This window comes from Rhinopithecus roxellana, chromosome 9 (assembly GCF_007565055.1).
Source record: "Rhinopithecus roxellana isolate Shanxi Qingling chromosome 9, ASM756505v1, whole genome shotgun sequence".
NCBI lineage: Eukaryota > Metazoa > Chordata > Mammalia > Primates > Cercopithecidae > Rhinopithecus > Rhinopithecus roxellana.
The window spans coordinates 53,430,684-53,453,529 of record NC_044557.1 but is presented as its reverse complement, the minus strand read 5'-3'; positions in this window follow the sequence as shown (position 1 = coordinate 53,453,529).

Below are 22,846 nucleotides of genomic sequence, written 5' to 3'. Positions count from 1 at the left end.
TATGTAGCATGCTCCAGAGTATCAGGATTTATTCATCTGTCCCCCAGACATTAGAACTAAAAATATGGCACATAAACTCTTATTTCAAAGCCAGAAATTTTAAAGACCAGAATTAATTACTATACTTGTAGAAAATTATTATAACAGTCATGTTATTTTTTAAAATTAAACTTTTGTTGAAGGTATGAATGAATAATAATGGGGTTGTCTATAAAGAGGAGAGAATGAAAAAGCTCAGCTTACCAAGATGAATGCTCCTCTGATCTTGTCTTGATGGGCTAAAGCCTTGAAGATTGCTATTGGGAAACTTGACCCAATTGGCTGCCAAAGGACAACACATCAGGCTGCAGATCATCAAACAGGGTTCTGAGCTGCATTCCCTGGGGCATCCCCTAGTGCAGAAAGCAATAAAAATCAAGGAGGACAGATGCTCTTTGTGTTTTGTGTCTGGTCAACAGTGGGGTATCTAAAGGCAGATGAATATCTTGGATGGAAGCAATCACAAGATTGAATTCCAAATCTTAAGGGAACAGAGAAGAGACAGGAGAAAGTTAAAGAAAGCAATTGCATTTTTCCAGGTTCACAGCACGAATAGGAAGAATTTGATTGCAGTGAAGTTCAAGGAACAAAGGGGTTTAGGAAAGTTGGTTAGTGTATGGAAATACCATCTCTTAGGACTAGGTACAAGAGATTCCAGAGTATAGAATGTAAAGGAGCATAACAACACCAAATGGCTTTTGTTGTTGTTGAGACAGGGTCTTGCTGTGTTGCCCATGCTGGATGGAGTACAGTGGTATGATCATAGCTTACTGCAGCCTTGACCTTTTGGGCTCAAGTGATCCTCCTTCCTCAGCCTCCCAAGTAGCTGGGACCACAGGCATGCACCACCATGCTGGCTAATTTTTACATTTTGTGTAGAGATGGGGTCTCACTGTTGTTGCCCAGAATGGTCTTGGACTCCTGGGCTCAAGTGATCCTCCCACCTTGGCCTCCTAAAGTGTTGAGATTGTAGGTGTAAGCCACTGTTCCTAGTGGCTTCTTTCATTCTATTACTAGCCCTAGCAGATAGGAACTTTTACTCATGCGTAAGTGTTGGGACTGAGGTTCAAAGAAGCTAGAAAACTTGTCTAGGGTCACATGGTTAGAAGGGGCTGGACTCCATCAGTACTCTTAATTGCTTAATAGTACCTACCTCAAAGATTATGAGGTTTAAAGTGTTGTCAATGTAGAAAAAAACCCAGCAATTTTTAGTTCTTTACAATAAACAAGAGCTCAATGGTTAGGCAGTTAATTGGTGTCTCATTTGTAAACCCTGGCTCTTTGAATAGTTTTCTTTTGACGTTCTCTAATAGCATATGAGAGAATTCATGAGTCAATATTTATAAACTGATAATTTTGTTGTGATAAGTTTTGATATAGATTAATCAAATTCATTTTTTGATAATCTAATATGTACCTAGTGGGTATTCAAATTCATAGATTTCATGAAAAAACTAATACTTATTTTACATTAATATAATATAGACGAGATTACAAATGTGAACAGGAAAAAGGAAAAAATAATTTTTTTCTGAGTATCTTACATTCATTGGCTGAGATTTGATATAAATGGCCTGATGTATGTATGTGAAAGAATAGAGGACTTTTAAAGGACCAATTCTATGCTTTATGCTGAGAGAGGAACTTTATTTATAAGGTATACTTTAATAAAGATATATTTTTCTTTGGAAGTAACTATGATCCTCCTTTACTCTAGAAATAAGATAACTGAGGCTAGGAAAAATTATGTGACCTCACCTACCAGGGTTTGAATTCTATTGTAAAACATCTCTTTCACTATATCACACAGCCTACTTTGTTAACTAGATAAAGCAAAAAAAGATAAGAGGCCAGTTAGGGTTCATTGCATGAAACAGAAACCACTCTAGGTACTTTAAGCAGATAGGGATTTAATTCAGGGATTTTGAAGCTTGCAAATTTATTGGAAGGGTCAAAGGAGCAAATTCTAGGATGAGCCTCCTAGATGATTCTCAGAAATATGCAGAGGTGATACTTTTGGGTCACCATTAGACCTATGTCAGAGCAAGAACTACATCCAATGCTTCTCCAACTGTCTGAGAAATCTGGAGAATGGACAATTAAAATTGTCCTCCAGGGAAGTTAAATCAGGAATCTACAATTACTACTATTGCTTCGGGATGTCCAGGAAGCTGGAGAGTGGATAATGTAAAGTTTCTGCAGGGAAGTTCCATGTTTCCATGACTGTGCTAGCCAGCAGCAACAGCCAAGAATCATAGGAAAATGGTCTTTGCCTCAATTCTCTCTTCCACATATTACCTGAGCATGTTAACAGAGTAGAACCTGATTTACACATAATACCCTAGTTGCAAGGGAGTCTGGGAAATATAAATTTTAGATTTCCAGCTTCTCAACTAGAAAGAAGAGAAAATGGAGGTTGAGTAAGCCATTCCAGAAAAGATAATATTATTATTATTGGTTAAAAATGTAATAATTATTGCCATCTGAATATTCTAACTTAGGGCACCAAAAAATGAAAAACTGATACACTTTACAATGGTTACTCATCTTTCAGTCTTTTTGCTACTCTTGGTGTCGGTAGGACACTCCTAACTGAGTAGGACCTTTGCTTTAGACACAGCTGTTGTTTTTTTATCAGTGTGGTAAGCAGTTTATGTCTAACAGCAGTTTTATGGTCCACTGACTGTACTGAAATGCAGCGCTTTACCAACCATGAACTCTGACATATTTATATCAGGTTTTTAATCTGAAAACATGCAAAAAGAGTCTTCTAAATATAATTTATTATCAGAACAACTCTCACGTAGGTGTTGAACAGCATATAAAATTTATATTTGGGCCTTGGATTTTGTCCTCCTTCAAGAGACATAGTGACATCAGTAGGTGAACTGAAGGTTGAAATCCCAATTGCTTTTGAAGGGACATCAAGCCTTATGAATTTGCATTAGTACTAAAAACAGCAGGGTAATAGTATAATTAACATGTATAAGATTCCATTTTTAAATACAAAGCAAAACCTAGGATGAACCTTACAAAGGACCTTTGGATAAACCCTCTGTTATGTCACAGCTAACAATGTCAATAACCTTAGCTATTGTAGATGAAGATCTTGTTTCTGCAAGTTTGTGGGCTTTTCCTGAATTCCCAACATATACTTTATTATGTCTGATCTTTTATTCTTTAACTCTTTCAATTATGTACTATTTAATGCCACCGTTTTAATTTTTTCCCCAAAGTACTCAGTTCCTAAAATGGAATAGGAACTTCACATGCCTACATTTAGTCTGAAGTGTTTATAAGCTTTAATTAGAGTAGAAATATTTCCTAGCTTTCAAAGTACTTCTATGCAGACCATAATCCAAAGCAAAGGGGAAAATGCTACTATTTAAATGACTGCTCTGTTCTAAAAGTACTCAAGAAAATTTAACTTTCAGCTGAGTACTAGACTAAACAGTAACAGAAATTTCGTGGTAGTAAAAGATGATTCAATATTTTGCACTCAGTGATTTGAAGTGTGCTTCAGTTTTTATTTTAATTTTTTCTTGTGAATATTTCATCAATAAGATTGTCAAAATAAGTTTCTAGGAACTTAGCTGTTAATCAGTGAAAAGAGATGAAATACTTAAGGATAAAATTGATCCATTACACAATTACATTACAGATAAGTGCATATAACAGAGAGTGGACTTATTACATGGCTAAGGGCTTCTGAACACTAGCAGTGGCTCAGTTGTAGAATGTTTTTGTGAGTGTACGCTGGGGTAGTGTGGGCCTAAACATACACGAATGTTTGTGCTCTAGGGGATTGTCAGTCTCAGTCAATGCATCTGGGAGAGCTATGTTTCTGAATCTTTTCTGGTCTATCATGTATCATATATGAATGTACATTAGTCAAAGGGTGTGAGTATGATTGAATATGACTTTGTGTTTATGTGTCTATGTCAAAGAGCATGCAAACTGGTATGTTTGCATTTGGATGAAGCTATAATCTTATTTATTTCTGTTGTATTATTGTTTCTAAAACATTTGATTACCAGTATTGATTACCAGAGTCCTTCTTTCTTTTCTGCCATCCTGGTCACTCATCATCACCAAGATGGAACTTTAATGATATCTCTCATGACATTGCTATTTCAAAAGCCACAGACTCAGGATCAGGAATCAGAAGAAAATATTAATGATAACTTCATCCTCAAGCACAATGGACAAAGCTATACATGTACCTAATGCTTCAGCAAAAATGTAGTTATGATGTCATTGCTATTTTATATTTTTATCCACTATATTACAAGTTGATTTTAGCCTGCAATAAGCAAAATAATTCCGCTCTGCATAGTTCTCCCATATCTCCTCTTTCAGGAGATTTGAAACTTATGAAAACACTTTGCAATTTCTAATCTTTTCTCTTTATCCTAGGGATAAATGAAAAGAAAACCAGAGTAAGTTGCATATCATCTTAGCTGAGAGAAAAGGGGCTGCAGATCTTGGATTGGAAGATGAAACAGTTATCATTAAGGGTTAAAAGAGGAATCATGAAAAATAATAAACAGACAAATTCTGGCTATTACTTGAAGACATCAGTGAAGATTTCAGTCATTAATTTGTGATACTGATATATTTTGAAGCACAACTGGTCACAGCAGTGGCCAATGATTCCATGAATAACATAGTAAGGGAGTTTCAGTCAGGGTAGGAGGTGCTGATTTCTGCAGATATATAAGACAAAATGGTATAAAACTTAAAAATAATGTTAAAAATTATTCAGTGGCTTTAAAGAGTCTTAAAGACAGACTTCCCCCAAGAAGTTCATGGACATTAAAGTCAATTTCAGCAGCAACACAGTGCCCAGAGAATTTATAAAAATAAGAGCAAGGGGGTTGCCTTCCAGAAACATATAAATTATTTGGTCCGTAACTTGGTTTTCTGGAAATCAGCCCTAGAGACTCCTCAACAAAAGCATATTTTAACTTTAGGCTTTGGAGCTGCTCTTACTTGCTTCCTTGGGCATCCATAGTTGGCTTTTCTCCTAGATATGTCCATGGACTCCATTCCAGCCAGGTCTTACTATGCAGTGCATGATAGTTGAGGCCCAGTGAATTGGGAGCCATGCGATTCTTAGAAGATACATAGGAGAGAACTGCAAAATCTGTTTTTGGTAATAAAGGCTAAGAAAACTTAGTCTTACCAACAGCAAATTGTTCAGCATATTTGCCAAAGATTCACTGTGTTTGAAAAATGCATCCTCTCCTTACCCAAATCCATGTAATATCTCATTCCCTTCTAGCTTCATCTCTGGCTCTAGGTTTGATCTCACCTGTGGAATATTGCCTGCTCTCCTCCTTTAGATTCTTGACCTAACTACTACCCAGAATTACTGTGATAGCTTTCTCCCTTAAATTGGCACCAATTTCTTCATGCTACTTCATTTGCTGACTAAGACTCTCATGGATAAGGGAGAAGTCTGCCATCATGAGATAAATATTTATTGAGTGTCAATCTGCAGACTAAGTCTGAGACTCAGTTGTTCCTGTTATTGATTGATTCTTTCAGTCAGCCTTCAGTCAAGAAAATGGAAGTCCCCTATATATTCCAAGAATGGAGGGTCTAGTAGGAAAGTTGAGATTTATAGAATCATTGACGGACTGGAGAAAGAAGGCAAGAAAGTCACCATTAGTACACCACTGAAGCAGTGGTTCTTCAAACTCACTTGGAAGCCACTGTAAATCTCAGGCTTCTCTGGAAATCTTCTGCAACTGTCCTGATAAGCAGCATTTAAGTGAGAGGTTTGCAAAGGGCCACTTTAAAGCTGCAGTGAATCTCATGTCTGCTCATGGATGTGGCTGCATCTGCTTCTGAGGAATTATAATCTTTCCTTGGCACTTGTGGTCATCTTGTAAAAATGAGATGATCCTCCACCCCAAATTTGATTTGAATATCAAGACTAATGATATCCATGCAGGTATCAAGAGAGTATAAAAAGGTTTGCTACATAATGAGACTTTGTGGAGAGAGCAGGGCATGCTTCCAAGCAGGTCCAAAAACTTGCTTGAAGGGGGATAGAGCCTGTTTGGCTTTTATTGTGGTTAGGAGGTAGAGTTGTCATGATTTTCACACATCCATAGGCCAGAGCTTGCACAGTTTAAACTTCCCACTGGCACAAAGGAAGCTGTTACCAGGCTTTCTCAGCTTTCCCAGATGCCGTACAGAAGGCAGAAGGGGAGTCGTGGGGTTTGAAAAACTGTCAGTAGTCAAATGTCAAAATTGGAGTTAACTCTTCACTATTACACTATCTTGGAACTATGTAGGGAAGGGGATTTGGAGATCTTTAAAGGGGGTGGTGGCGATGCTGAGTTAAATAGCCACACATCTCATAAACTAAGCATGGTCTCAGACTTCTTTATCCCATGGTACGCAGGCCAACAAGGTGCCACTGTGGATGTGAGCATTATTTTCTAAAAATAAAACAGTCACTTTTGAAGTTAAAATAATATCCATTTAAAAAATCAAGATGAAGACCAGAAAACCCTTTAAAATATGTAAGGAGAAAAAAAGAAAACAGTAAGTGACATAAGCCTTAAATCATAGTAAATCATCAACTAAATGTGGCTAGAAGGTTTCCCCTGCCAGAGAAGAGGATTGGTACTTGAAAATTATACACACACACACACACACACACACACACACACACACAGACACGCACACACACACACAGTTGTCTTCTTTAGATAGTTCACACTATTAAACACAGGACTACACTTTCTCAAAATTTCTCAGAGACAAATGGTGTATATAATATAATGAATATGGATATTCACCTCCAGCATACACATGAACTGGAAATTTCAGCTTAATTAGGAAAAACATTTTTAAAAATTGGAATCATGCATATGGTAACTGTTTAGTTTTAGTGAGAGTTGCTTGACAGTAGGGAACTCAGTTCATGAAATACTGTGGTTTAACTCTGAGAGGGCAGAATATTACAGAAGCTTAGATTGTTTAGAAGTAGGTCACCTTAGTGATTAATATCAAGGACTCCCTGAAATCCCTGATTATACAAGAATTACCAATGGATGCCAGTTTGATGTGACAAGCATGGGGTTAGGTATTGGGGATAAAAGCTAAATAAAATATGTTTTTCTTTTTCTTTTTTAAGAACCTCATAGTCTATTGAAATCATTTTTAGTATTAAAGGATTCTAAGGATTCAAGGAACAAAAGTCTGCAGTTAAAACCAATGCTTAGCCTACTAAATAGCAACTTCTGCAAAACATAGCCTACCACTATCTAACATTTCAAAATAAAAACACAAATCTGTGAAAAACAAGTCCCCAGCCTCAGTGTTTTTTATTTTGTTTTGTTTTGTTTTGTTTTTTAACAGATTATCTAAAATAAAAGAAAGATTAGCCAGACAAGGACAAATTCTAATTTGATCTTGAATGTTGTCCATAAAAGATAGATAACTGACAGTATTGTCCAGCATTCTTAAGGCAACACTGATTTCCATTTGAAACAGAGAAAACAGTGACTTGCTGCTTGTTGAAGTCAGGCACCTCTGAGAGATGCTTTATTGTGTATTCTGAGGCACATCTTTCCAGGTAATGAGGCGTGAGAGTGACTGATAAGCACCGAGAATGTGGAAGAGAACAAAATAATAAAACAAGCAGGTTCACTTTTAGTCACAATTGCATATGGTAAATAAGCAAAAATCTTCTACTAAAAATGTTGAATATTGAGAGTTGGAAATCTTTTAAGGTTGTTTTTTAAAGCCAACAGTCTAGAATTGGAAATGAATTTAATTCTTTAATAATTCTGCCCTAAGTAGTGAAGAACTTTTAAATGTGTCATGAGATATGAATGCATAAACTTTATAGTTTAGTGCACAACTGCTAATTTTTGTAGGTGAACTTGAAAAAATATTTTAGGGCCAGGCGCAGTGGCTCAAGCCTGTAATCCCAGCACTTTGGGAGGCCAAGACGGGCGGATCACGAGGTCAGGAGATCGAGACCATCCTGGCTAATACGGTGAAACCCCATTTCTACTAAAAAATACAAAAAAACTAGCCGGGCGAGGTGGCCGGCGCCTGTAGTCCCAGCTACTGGGGAGGCTGAGGCAGGAGAATGGCGTAAACCCGGGAGGTGGAACTTGCAGTGAGCTGAGATCCGGCCGCGGCACTCCAGGCCGGGCGACAGAGCGAGACTCCGTCTCAAAAAAAAAAAAAAAAAAAAAAAAATTTTAGTATGTTTTCTTTTTCACCTGGTGATGGGCCCAGCACTGATGATTTTAGCTAATGTTTTTAGGGAGAGATGTGTGTATGGGAGGGGGAAAGTTATTGTCTATTTTAATTGGGTGGTACTGTATTTTGTAAACCTCCAGTTTTCATTTCACTTGGTCCACACAGGAATCTTACAAGGTAGAAAGAACAAATGTTTTTACACCAATTTTACAAGTAAAAAACAGATTTGAGGAGGTTAATTAATTTTCCAAGGTCTTTTTTGTTTGTTTGTTTTGAGATGGAGTCTCTCTCTGTCGCCCAGGCTGGAGTGCAGTGGTGCGATCTCGGCTCACTGCAAGCTCCTCCTCCCGGGTTCACGCCATTCTCCTACCTCAGCCTCCTGAGTAGCTGGGACTACAGGCGCCCGCCACCATGCCCGGCTAATTTTTTGTATATTTAGTAGAGACGGGGTTTCACTGTGTTAGCCAGGGTGGTCTCAATCTCCTGATCTCGTGATCCTCCCGCCTCGGCTTTCCAAAGTGCTGGGATTACAGGCGTGAGCCACCGGGCCCGGCCATTTTTCCAAGGTCTTGTATCTGGCTAGCGACAGTCAAAGGAAAAGCCAAATCTACTTTCTCCCAGTCTAGATCTTTCTACTATGAAGTACTGTCTCCTTATAAGTGGTACACTGCTAGAGCTTTTGATTTTGATGTTCTGAATTCACGTTTTTGACATTTTTGATTTTGTATATAATAGTATGTGGTTTTTTCCCCCCATTTGATGACAATTTCTGATACCCATCCAAAAGATTTAGACTGGGGGATGAAGCACTATATATATATATATATATTCTAGACTATCTTAAATGTCACATTAAGGTTTTAGTATTTAAGGTATTAGTTAAACTTTTTAATAGACTTTTTCAAAGAGACGTTTTAGGTTCACAGCAAAGAAGTTATCTTTTTTACTCAAGGCTTGTATATTTATTCTTGTGTTACTGGAAGGCAAATAATTTCATAAAAATGATTTGAGGGATAAAAACTTGCAATTAAATATTCAAATAGGGGACTTAATTTGGATACATGTTATTTTCTACTAAAATGATTTCATATTGATTAAAATTAAAAAATTTTAACTCTTAATTGGAACATGTGATGAATTTCAATACTGATTTTTTAAAAAGATTGTAGATAAGAATATTATGATAGCCTTAATTTGACCTCATGGGTGCTGTTTTACCTAATGGTCATGGTTTGTCATTTACTAAGTAAAAAGAGAAAGTTTGAGATTATGGAAAGAGTACAAGACTGAGTTTAAATTTTCAGCACTACTGTTTACTAATTGTGTGAACTTGTCGTTCCTTCTCCCCATAATCTCAGTACCGTTAATCTTCACATCTATGGTTCTTCACTGTTCAGGACTCAGCTGAAGTATTACCTTTCCCAAGAGTTCTTTCATGACAATAACCACCCCTGTCCTATGTAGTACATACTTCAGTTGCTTTCACACATCATCCTGTTTTACTGTGTTTATTGCGGTTGTCATTGTGTGAAATGATCTTGTTTCAACATTATTGTATTTTGCCAAATAGAGCACTATCCAACAGCAAGATGACAGTGTTGAAGTTTACTTAATGTTTCAGCAATGCATTGCATCATTTTAACTACTTGGATATCTTAAGTCCTCCAGGGCTACTTCCTGTCCTTAACAGTGAACTGTATTATGACGTCATGCAGAGCCCATGGTGCTAGCAGTAGTCCTGCTAGTAATGCTTGCTTATGCTTGCCGAATTGGGGGACAGCCTGTCCTGTGTTTCTGTTTTATTTATTATCTTCTGCGTGTAGCTAGGGGATAAATGTGTGACCTTACTCCACTGTAAGAGAATATAAACTGATGCTGTGTAGTACAAAACTTCTCATTCAGGATATAGTTTTTCTGGTATCAAGCTTAAATGTAGATGCTTTGTTTTATGGAGATTAATTTAAAATTTATTTGTCAGAAATATTCAGAAGTGACCTTTAGAGCTGAAAGGAACTCAAGTATTTCAGAGGGATAAAGTTGAGTATATTATTTTCTCCTTCCACAATTCAGAAACTGAGTAAAATAACACAAAATTTATTTGTCCTCCGAGTCCTGATTTTCACATGTTAAGAGTTAACTTATCACAAGGCCTTTTTTGAATGACATGCTTGCAGATGTTTTTCACATTTTTTTCTTCATTCCTTTGCAAGCTCACCAGCTGTACACTTGCAAGCTAAGCCTTGTTCCCTGAATATGCCAAACGGCTGCAGAGATAGAATCAGCTCCAGCTAATCTAACCTCCAGTAGGAATCATTTTGGGGAACTTGACACCTAATGTTGCTATGGTGGTGGTCAGTTCATGTCCACGACATCCCTGTGACTCCCATTTTCCTATCACACTCTCTGGACACAATGGGCCACATTTCCTATTTCCCCTTTCTCCAGTTTCCTTCTCAGGACTCCTTTGAGGACTGGGCATGGTCTCAAAAGGAAGTTTGGCAAAACCAGATGTGAACCTTGTAAAATGGATGGGTGGTCTCTGAAGTGATCAGTTTACAGTTTCAAGCTCCTCTGAATTGAGAGCCAAAGCAAATCTTATGAAACAGAGAAGAAAAAATTACTTCATATTTTCCATCTCAGTTCTAGTTCATTTCATAATCATCAGCAAAAACAATCTACCTCACAAAGATAAAAGTCTGCATTTCCCCCAAATGTTATCTTTATCAAAGAAATTAGAAAAAAATGTGAGGCATGCATCATAGGAGAAGTGACTGAGGAATTAAAATGATGACTAGAGTTAATATTGCTAACAAATAAAAACACTGTTAAAACTTTAGATTTCCAAATATATAATATTGTTTACAATAAATTACATGTAAAGTTGCAATAAATACTTACGTTTGTTGCCTAGTGCACTTCACCTTTCAATGCTTAACAAAAATGTTACTTGTTATATGAAGGTTTCCGCCATCCTCAGGCAGAATTAATTACTCCCTCATCTGTGTTTGTAGCACTACTTCAAACCTCTATTACTGCATTTATCACTGTAATATCTTTATTTTGTTGGTTTGTTCATTCATGAACGTATTCAATGGAGCAGAATGGTTAAGAGGATGAACTCTGGAGCTAGACTGCCTGGATTGTAGTCTTAGTCCCCCTTCCTTCCTTCCTTCCTTCCTTCCTTCCTTCCTTCCTTCCTTCCTTCCTTCCTTCCTTCCTTCCTTCCTTCCTCCCTCCCTCCCTCCCTCCCTTCCTTCCTTCTTTCCTTCCTTCCTCCTTCCCTCCCTCCCTCCCTTCATCTCTTCCTCCGTCGTTCTTTCCTCTTTTCCTCCCTCTCTTCCTTCCCCTCTTCCTCCCTCCCTTCCTTATTTCCTAACCTGTTAAAATAAATTTTATATTATATATAGCATACAACATAATCTAGTGGGATACATATAGATAGTAAAATAGTTACTATAGTGAAGCAAATTAGCATCTCCATTATCTCACATAGTTACCCGTGTGTGTGTGTGGGGGGGGCAAGAGTAGTTGAAATCTACTCGTTTTGCAAAAATTCCTATATACAATATTATTAATAATCATCCTATTATACATTAGATCTCGGTATTATTCATTCTACGTGTCTGCTACTTTGTATCCTTTGTCCTACATCTTTCAATTTCTGCTTCCTTCCAATATTGGCAAGCTGGTAATACTGCTTTATTAACTGTTTCTGCATACTTGACTTAAATTTTTTTTTTAAACTCCACATGTAAGTGAGATCATACAATTTTTATTTGTTATTCCTGGCTTATTTCACTTAACATAATGTCCTCTAGTTTCATCCATGTTGTGGCAAGTGGCAGGATCTCCTTCTTTTTAAAGGGCGAATTATATTCCATTACACACACACACACACACACACACACATACACACATATATGTATATTTGTCAATCACAGTTTTTTATCTATTCATCCACTGAAATACACTTAGGCTGTTTTTATTTGTGGCTATTGTGAAAAACACTGCAATAAACATGGGAGTGTAGCTATCTTTATGAAGGACGATTTCATTTTCTTTGAATATACACTCAAAAGAGGGATTGCTGGGTCAGAAGGTAGTTCTATTTTTAATTTCTTTAAGAACCTCCCTACTGTTTCCCAGAATGACTGCAACAGTCTACATTCACTAACAGTGTTCAAGAAATCCCTTTTCTCCACACCCTTGCCAACACTTGTTATCTCTTGGTCTTTTTGATAATGTTGGCTCTACCACTTTCCAGCTATGTGACTTTGTGCAAGCTCTTTCATGTGTCTGTGTCTGAGTTTTCTCATCTGAAAAATGGGCAGGACAATAGTAACTACCTCCTAGAGTCTCATGAGGAATGTGTGAGTTAATGTCCATAATGGACTTAGTGCCTGGTGCTGAATACAAATTATTTAACAAATACTTATGGAATGTTTGTATATGCCAGAATCTACACCAGGGTCTGATTCCACAGATACGGGAAAGCATGTATTTTCATGGGATATGTATACTGATGACCCAGACATTCAACAATTCAAAAGCAGTGATAGGTTCTGTTAATTCATTCTACACATATTTATTAAGCACCCGTTTTAAAATGCCTGGCACTGTTCTACATGCTAAGAACACAGAGTGAACAAGACAAAAGTCCCCCATTGAACTCCTGTTCTGGTGCATGCAAGGGCTGTATGGACTTATGCACACAATGTTGTGGGAAGACAGATGGACCTCTAACCTAGCCTGGGGTGGGGTTAAGGATAAAGGAAAGCTTCTGAGATGAAAAGATGCTCAAACTGAATTTTAAAACACACTTAATATGTAGCCAGGCAAAGAGGTAGAGGGGCTGGGGTTAGGCACAGAAACAGCAAGGTCATCGATATTTATTTCCTTATGCAAAAGCACCTGCCCTGTGAAGCTGTATATTCCATGTGTACAGATGGAATGACACTGCTTTTCTGCTTAGAGAATCCCACAGAGATTGTGTCGACAATTTCTGGTAGTGGAACTTTTCCTTTGATATTCCATGCTGTAGATCAGCTTCTTTTCAAGGAACTTATGTTCTATCTTTATATCTTTATTGCATTTCATGTGATATAGCCTCATTGCAACTGTGGAGATTTGGTGGAAATATCACAGAAGTTAGGTTCAGATGATTTGGATGCAATCTCAACTCTTTTACTTACTGGCTGGCTGGCTGGCTTTGTACAAACCCCTTTACTTCTTTGAGCCTCAGGTTATCTATATATTGGGGCTGTTTATACTGAGTCATACCTAACAGAGTTGTGGTAAGACTCAAATAAAAAAGTTGTAAAAAAGTGCTTTTTTTTTTTTTTTTTTTTTTTTTTTTTTTTTTTTTTTTTTTTTTTTTTGAGACAGAGTCTTGCTCTGTCACCCAGGCTGGAGTGCAGTGGCATGATCTCGGCTCACTGCAAGCTCTGCCTCCTGGGTTCACACCATTCTCCCGCCTCAGCCTCCCAAGTAGCTGGGACGACAGGTGCCCGCCACCACGTCTGGCTAAGTTTTTGTATTTTTTTTTTTTTAGTAGAGAACGGGTTTTACCGTGTTGGCCAGGATAGGATGGTCTTGATCTCCTGACCCCGTGACCCTCCCGCCTCGGCCTCCCAAAGTGCTGGGATTACAAGCGTGAGCCACCACGCCTGGCCAAAAAGTGCTTTTTATGCTGCAAATGCTATAGAATGCTACTGTTAATTATTTTCCTGAAGTACACATTATTTTCAGCAACTGACAAAAAGCTCAGTGAGAAAATATGGCAAAAACAGCAATTAATTTTGCTCCAAGTTAATAGTGTAAGGGTATCTTTACTGACAATTGATGTTTCACAATTAGAATTAATAGGCATTTAACAACAACTTGAGTATGAATCATGCTCTTTCTATATAATATTTCAATTGCATATATTTGGATTACACGTATTTTGATTGCATAATCTCAGTATTATCTCTGAACGAGGAGAGTAACATGCTCAATGTTATATAATGAGTAGGTAGGAGAAACAGGTTTGAAACTGAAGTTTATTTGACTTCCTATCATGGATTTTCTTTCTGTAATACAATGCTGCCTCTTCAGAAGCCTTGCAGAATGTACTTATCCTTAGGAATTTTGATTATGTAAACCCTCTGTTCTTTGTTGTTATGCAATGTAATCCTTAAAAGGTGGGCTTCACAGTCCTTCAGTCTTGGAGTTCTTTATTTGATTTTCTAAAAACTGTGAAGGGACTGGGTAGGGAAGAATAAGTAGATGAGAATAACACTTAAAAAGAAAAACCATTCTCTCTTTTATCTGTTTCCCTTACACATGAGAAGTCCTATGCCTCATATCCCAAATTCTCTGAGAAATTCCGCCCCTCCCTAACTTTATAAGCCTAGTTTCCCTCTGCCTCTCCTCATTTTTGCTCAGTTTCATATTGCAAAGCCTGAAAGAGTTGATCCCTGGAGAAAAGGGGTGGGGAGCAAAATACGTCCATCAAATGGGTCATTCCAGAAATCTTTTTAGTTAGCTGAATAAAAAGAAAATCTGTATATACTCATACATTAATTTTATTCTTATACAAAATTTATACTATTGTGACATTTCTTAAATTTCATTTTAACGGAATGACCTGAGTAACATAGTAACGGGTAAAATTTCAGCCACATCCTTGAGTATGTAGGCAGAATGCCTGTGTTCCTTTCTGAGAAGGATGGGTAGGTCTGAGTTCACCTGAAACAAATGTTTTCTAAATTCTCCTGACTCTCTGGCAAGATCTCACTGACTTCATATCATGGCTGTTATTTATATTTGAAGTCATGCTTTCATACCGTGATGTGTAGTGATATAATCTCCCTGACTAGACCTTTACTGTGACAATTGTACATATTTAATTTAGTTTACTAAGAAAGACAGATTGATTAGGCTGATTAACTCCACATATATATTAATGTGATTAATGCTTATCAAGATGACCCACAATATATCTTTTAAAGAAATCCCTGTGTAGCAGTGTGGAAGCAAGTTGTGCTACTCTAAAAGGTAATCAATGTTGTCTTTTTATATTGCTGATTACATTTATGAAATTTAAATGTGCAAACAATAAAAAGTGGCACTCGAAATAAACGTACTTTCTATTACCTTTCAATCTACTAAATTTTGTAAGTTTTGGTGAAGCCAAAGCATTAAGAAACTTTGTGGCATGTGTTATGGATACAGCAGTGTTGACAATAATATACTTCCATACAGACTATCTTATCATGCCTCTTTGTGTCAGAATTTTGCTTTACTTCACCACATTCCATTCCATTTCCATATATTAGTATCTTCTCTATTTTAGATACAGTGTTAGTTGCTATAAGGATGAAAAAAATGTGTCCCTGTCCTTGATAACTTCAAATCTTAGACAGACAGACTGTATATACCATGGACTATAGTTCAGTGTGACCTGTCTAACAATATATATATAGGAACAGGTTGCGTAAATAAAAATGTAGGAGCCTGGTAAGTAGAGGTAGGTGAATTAAGGACTTGAGAAGGATGTCTGAGAAAGTTCACAAAACTAGGCTTCAGTAACAGTGACCACCATGTTAATGTTCTTATTATACCTGGACTTGCTGGTGTTATGTTTCCAAATTGATTTTTTTTTTTTTTTGGCAGAAACCTGGAGATTCTCTATTATATTTGGCAGTCAGGCTATTTATTATAAGAAAATGTTATTGTATTGTTTTAGGCATTGTCTCAATTAAAGCAGCACACTCTTCCTTTTAAAGCACTGGAAGACACTCAACAGAAACTTAATAAACACATGTTTCCATTATACAGCACTTGATCTCAAGAGTGCTAACTACCATAACCATTATAACAAATCTGTTACAAAATTGAATAATCTTCCAAATGCTTGTCCACCCTTAATTACTTAGTGTTTTGCTTTCTGAAAGTATTAACTCCTGAAATATAGCAATATACTTTGTTATGTTTTCTAAATTCAAGTGTCATGCAAATAGATGAACTTAATAAATAGCCAACAATAACATTACAAAGCATAAGGCATTGACTGTTTTGGAAATCAACTTAGATACAAACCATGGGATAAAGTCCCATTTTACTCAAAGAGAAGTAATTTCTTTTTTTTTTTTTTTTTAATTTTTTTTTTTTTTTTTTGAGACGGAGTCTCGCTCTGTCGCCCAGGCTGGAGTGCAGTGGTCCGAACTCAGCTCACTGCAAGCTCCGCCTCCCGGGTTTACGCCATTCTCCCGCTTCAGCCTCCCGAGTAGCTGGGACTACAGGTGCCCGCCACCTCGCCCGGCTAGTTTTTTGTATTTTTTTTTTTTAGTAGAGACGGGGTTTCACCGTGTTAGCCAGGATGGTCTCGATCTCCTGACCTCGTGATCCGCCCGTCTTGGCCTCCCAAAGTGCTGGGATTACAGGCTTGAGCCACCGCGCCCGGCCGAGAAGTAATGTCATCTAAATCATATTTGTGAAAAATTAATTTCTTTAATGAAATATTTTAAAAGTTATTTCTGATATACAGAGAAGGCAAACTCTTTTAAAGATATTTGAAATATTCAAAGAGTGTAAGAGAAACGAAAATAGGAAGTGACTAATGATTAAAATATATTAAGAAATAAGCCTATATAATCTAAAATTCAACCATTGATATGGAATCTTAAACCTTCAAACAATTACCTAACACATTGAGCTTGGCAAAATCTACATGCCTTCACAAGCCAATAAAATGCTACACTGAAGACTGAAAAAAAAATCTTTGTAATATTTCTGTTGTCACTAACATAAATAAATTTACCAGATTGTCTTTAAGTTTTTTTCTGTTATCTAATCCATTAAAATCTATGCTCATATTTTTAAAATTTGTACCTTTTATGGTCAGCACAAAACAGGTAACCCAATTTCAATTTTTCAACACTAAACTTGTGGAGAGAAGCTTCACAATTTTAGGACAGGTATATTAAAAAATACTGAATTGAGTGAATTTTGACAACAATCTGAGCAATTCAGGCCACAGAGAGGATGTAGGCTGTCTGTACATGACAGTAAATAAAACCCTTGGAATGATATGAGTGGGTTGTTTTGAGGAGGACAATGTCAAGACTTGAAAAAGTTCATAATTTTCAACTTTGTTTCAAAGGAATGATTTAAAGGGAAGCACTTGGCTGACTGTCAGTGAATCTGGTTTCCATGACACTTTGTTTTCAATATCCCATCTATATCTGCATGCATCTTTGGACACACCAAGCAGAAGAGGAAGATAATTATGGAATGAAATATACAGAGTCATTTGAAACCATCTTGTAGAAATGCTTCTGTGTTATAAATACAAAAAGCATAGGGAAATCTTTTAGAGAATAAGGTATTTAGACAGTATGCTTCAACTTTTTAATAGAAAGAATGACAATGGTTCAAGTAATGAAATTTTATTTTCAATGTGGTTTATTATAGTCTAGCTAAGTGTAACAATCTAAGTGATAGATCAAGTTTTCATGACATTGGTTCTGCCTTTACAAAGTTTGTGATCCCCTATGGGAATAGATGAAATCAAACCTTAAATATAGAAAATAAAAGAAATGCATAACATGATATAGAAATCTATGGCATTTCATTAACTGTACCTTCAGCATTTGGGTTAAAAGTTGAAATAAAGATGATCATGATCATGATGCTGCTGCTGTTTTTAAACAGCATGCTGGGGAGGAGGTAAGAGGAGGATAAGTATCAGTTGTTCTTGAAAGGAATGCTATTTACTGAGTTAAAAGTTTGATTGTGTTTTGAAAGTTCAATGTTGTATTCCTAGGTATTTTATTCTTTTGGTGGCAATTTTGAATGGAATTACCTTTCTGATTTGGCTCTTTGGTTTGACTGTTGTTGGTATATAGAAATGCTAGTGATATTTCATGGATTTCATATTTTGCAATTTTGCTGAAGTTGTATATCAGCTGGAGGAGCTTTTGGGCTGAGATTATTGGGTTTTCTAGATATAGAATCATGTTGCCTACAAACAGAGATGGTTTGACTTCCTCTCTTCCTATTTGGATGCCTTTATTTCTTTCTTTTGCCCAATTGCTCTGGCTAGGACTGGACTTCCAATACTAAGTTTAATAAAAGTGATGAGAGAGAGCATACTTTTCTTGTGCTGGTTTTCAAGTGGAACACTTCCAGCTTTTGCCCATTTACCATAATGTTGGCTATGGGCTTGTCATAAATGTCTCTTATTATTTTGAGGTATGTTCCTTCAATACATAGTTCATTGAGAGATTTTAACATGAAGAGATGTTAAATTTTGTCAAAAGCCTTCTCTGTGTCTATTGAGATAATCACGTGGTTTTTGTCTTTAGTTCTGTTTATGTGATGTATCACATTTATTGACTTGTGTATGTTGAACCAACCTTGCATCCCAGGGATGAAGCCTACTTGATCTTGGTGGATTAGCTTTTCAGTGCACTGATGGATTCAGTTTCCAACTAATTTGCTGAAGATTTTTGCATCGATGTTCATCAAGGATATTGGCCCGAAGTTTCCTTGTATCTCCACCAGGTTTTGGTATGAAGATGATGCTGACCTCATAGAATGAGTTGAAGAGGAGTCCTTCCTCCTCACTTTATTGGAATAGTTTCTGTAGGAATGGAACTAGCTCTTCTTTGTACATCTGGTAGAATTCATCTGTGACTTCATCAGGTGCTGGGCTCTTTTTTTTTGGTAGGTAGGTTATTTATTACTGATTCAATTTTGGAGCCCATCATTGGTCTGTTCAGGGAATCAGTTTCTTCCTGACTCAGTCTTGGGAGGGTGTTTGTGTCCAGGAGTTTGTCAATCTCTTCTAGATTTTCTAGTTTGTGTGCCTGGAGGTGTTTATAGCAGTTTCTGATGGTTGTTTTTATATCTGTTGTATCATAGTAAAATTCCCTTCATCATTTTTAATTGTGTTTATTTGGATCTTCTCTTTTTTCTTTTTTGTTAGCCTAGCTAGTGGCATATCTATTTTATTAATTTTTTTAAAAACCAATTTCTGGATTTGTTGAGATCTCTAGAATGAGAATTACAAAACACTGCTGAAAGAAATCAGAGCAGACACAAACAAATGAAAAAAACATCTTGTGCTCATGGATAGGAAGAAACAATATTATGAAAATGGCTATACTGGCCAAAGTAACTTACAGATTCAGTGTTATTCCTATCAAACTACCAACAACATTCTTCACAGAACTAGAAAAAAATATTTTAAAATTCATATGTGACTAAAAAGGAGTCTTAATAGCCAAGGCAATCCTAAACAAAAAGAAAAAGCTGGAGGCATCATGTTACCTGACTTTAAACTATGCTACAAGGCTACAGTAGCAAAAACAGCAAGTTTCTGGTACAAAAAAAGCATGTTTCTGGTACAAAAACAGGTCCATAGACCAACGGAACAGAATAAAGAGCCCAGAAATAATGCCGCATGTCTCCAACCATCTAGTCTTTGACAAAGCTGACGAAAACAAGCAATGGGGGAAATGACTCCTTATTCAATAAATGGTGCTTGGATAACTGGCTAGCCATATGCAGAAGATTGAAGTTGGACACTTTCCTTACACCATACACAAAAATCAACTCAAGACAGATTAAAGACTTAAATATACATCCCAAAACTATAAAAAACCTGCCAAACAACCTAGGCAATACCATCCTGGATGTAGGAATAGAAAAATATTTAATGACAAAGACACCAAAAGCAATCACAACGAAAGCAAAAATTGACAAGTGGAATCTAATTAAACTTAAGAACTGCACAGCAAAAGACACTATCAACAGAGTAAACAGACAAGCTACAGAATGGGAGAAAGTATTTGCAAACTATGCATCTGACAAAGGTCTGATATCTAGCATCTATAAGGAACTTAAATTTACAAGAGAAAAGCAAACAACCCTATTAAAAAGTGGGCAAAGGACATGAACAGACACTTCTCACAAGAAGACATACGTGTGGTCAACAAGCATTTGAAAAAGAGCTCAGTATCACTGATCATAAGAGAAATGCAAATCAAAACCACAATGAGATACCATCTTATACCAGTCTGAATGGCCATTACTAAAAAGCCAAAAAACAACAGATGCTGGTGAGGTTGTAGAGAAAAGGGAACACTTATACACTGTTGGTGGAAGTAGACATTTGTCTGACTATTGTGAAAAGCACTATGGTGATTCCTCAAAGAGCTAAAAGCAGAACTACCAGTTGACTCAACAATTCTATTACTGGGTATATACCCAGAGGAATGTAAATTGACTATATGGTGTTTCTACCATAAAGACATATGCATGTGAATGTTCATTGCAGCACTATTCACAATAGCAAAGAGATGGAATTAACCTGAATGCCTATCGATGACAGATTGGATAAAGAAAAAGTGGCACATATACACCATGAAATACTATGCAGCCATAAAAAACAAGATGTCTGTGGACGGAACATGGATGGAGCTAACAAAACAAAAAAACAAAAAAGAAAGTTAGCAAACTAACACAGGAACGGAAAACCAAATACCGCATGTTCTCACTTATAGATGGGAGCTAAAGGATAAGAACTTATAAACACAAAGAAGGAAACAACAGACACTGGAGTCTACTTGAGTGGGAGGGTGGGAGGAGAGATGGGAACAGAAAAGCTATTTGGTACTGGGCTTAATACCTGGGTGATGAAATAATAAGTACAACAAACCCCCGTGACACCTGTTTACCTATGTAACAAACCACATGTACCCTGAAACCTAAAATAAAAGAAAGTTTAATGTCATCTTTTGATTTTAGATTTTTATTTCTGATTATTTCAACTATCTTTCTTGTGAATTTCAGTACCCCTACACATAAAATGAGATTTCTATGTATTTTGTTGTTAGGGAGTTAGTTAAGTTTGTAATACGTCCTGAGTACCGTGGACTCAAAAGACACAATGTAAATATAAAATGTCGTTTGTATTTACTATTGCTTCATTCCTCTCAGACACCATTTCTGTCATTAATGTGTGTCATTGTTTCATTTTGAGAAACTTATCTCTTTTTTTCCATATTCTTAAATGTGGTGAAGTAGTTTTCCCTGGTGTTGTGGCTGCCATTTTTACAAAACAAATCATCGTAAAATCTAATCTTAAATCAATTTTATATTTTGTTAACAAATTCTGTAGGTCAGGAATTTGGATAGGTCACAACGGGGACAGCGTGTCTCTGCTCCATGATGTCTGGTCACTTCTAAAAAGACTCAAAGGCCAGGAGAGGGACTCAATTGCTAAGGGTTGAAGTACTGTTCACTCCTTTGTTTGGTTCTGAGGCTGGAAGAATTTGGATTAGGACTCCCTATAGAAGCACCTCTCCATGTGGCATCCTTGTAGAATGGTGGCTATAGAGTAGTTGGATTTCTTACTGGGTAACCCAAGGCTCAGAGTACAAGTGTTCAGGCAAACAAGGTTGAGGCTGCATTGCTCTTGCTGACCCATGTTTGGAAACCACACAGTCCCTTTTGCTGAATTTTGTTGGTAACAGGGAAGACACAAGTCTGCTCAGGTTCAAAGGGGAAAGGACATAGACTTCCCCTTTGAGGAGGGATATCAAAAAATTAGCCACTATATATTTTTTAAAAACCACTACAACTAAATTTTTGTTTTTATGGCATAGAATGTTAAAAAACTGTTTAATCAAGGGCTAAAAAACCAATAACAACAACAAAACTGACAAAAACCAAAATTAGCAAAATGCATATTTAACAATTTGTGTATAGTTACTTTTTTTGGCTTAATATTTGTTTTATTTTATAAAACAAATTTTTATTTATATTTATTTTAAAAATATTGATGTATGAGAAAAATAAAGATTTTAGTTTAAACATTTATATACATGTTAATGTAAGGAGAAAGATCATTCGTTTCCTATTTGTTTTGGTTTAATACTACATTTGATTACACATTAAAGGGGGCGAGGCACGGTGGCTCATGCCTGTAATCCCAGCACTTGGGGAGGCTGAGGCAGGTGGATCATTTGAGGTCAGGAATTCTAGACGAGCCTGGTCAGCATGATGAAGCCCCATCTTTACTAAAAATACAAAATTAGCCAGGTGGTGGGCGCCTGTAATCGCAGTTACTCAGGAGGCTGAGGCAGGAGAATTGTTTGGACCTGGGAGGTGGAGGTTGCAGTGAGCTGAGATTGTGCCACTGCACTCCAGCCTGGGCGACAGAGTGAGACTCCATCTCAGAAAAAAAAAAAAAAAAAAAGAAAAGAAAAGAAAAAAGAAAAAGAAACCTGTTTACAGTGAGTTAAGCAAACAGCAGTTTCATTTTTCTGACACAGCAAGAAGCCATTTAAGAAAATCATCAACTTTCTAGGATCCATTTCCTTATTACTCTGCTGTCTTTGGCATGTGGCCTGAGTCCTTATGTGCAAAGGATGGCACTGCATTCAAATTCCAGGTAAGAAGTAAAAGGAGAGAATGAAAGTTAAAAGTTGCTTCCAACACTTTGATTAAAGCAATTATTTTGGTAAGACCCATTTAATTAACTTCAGCGTTTAGTTCATTGGCTAGAATTGAGTCAGATGCTCAC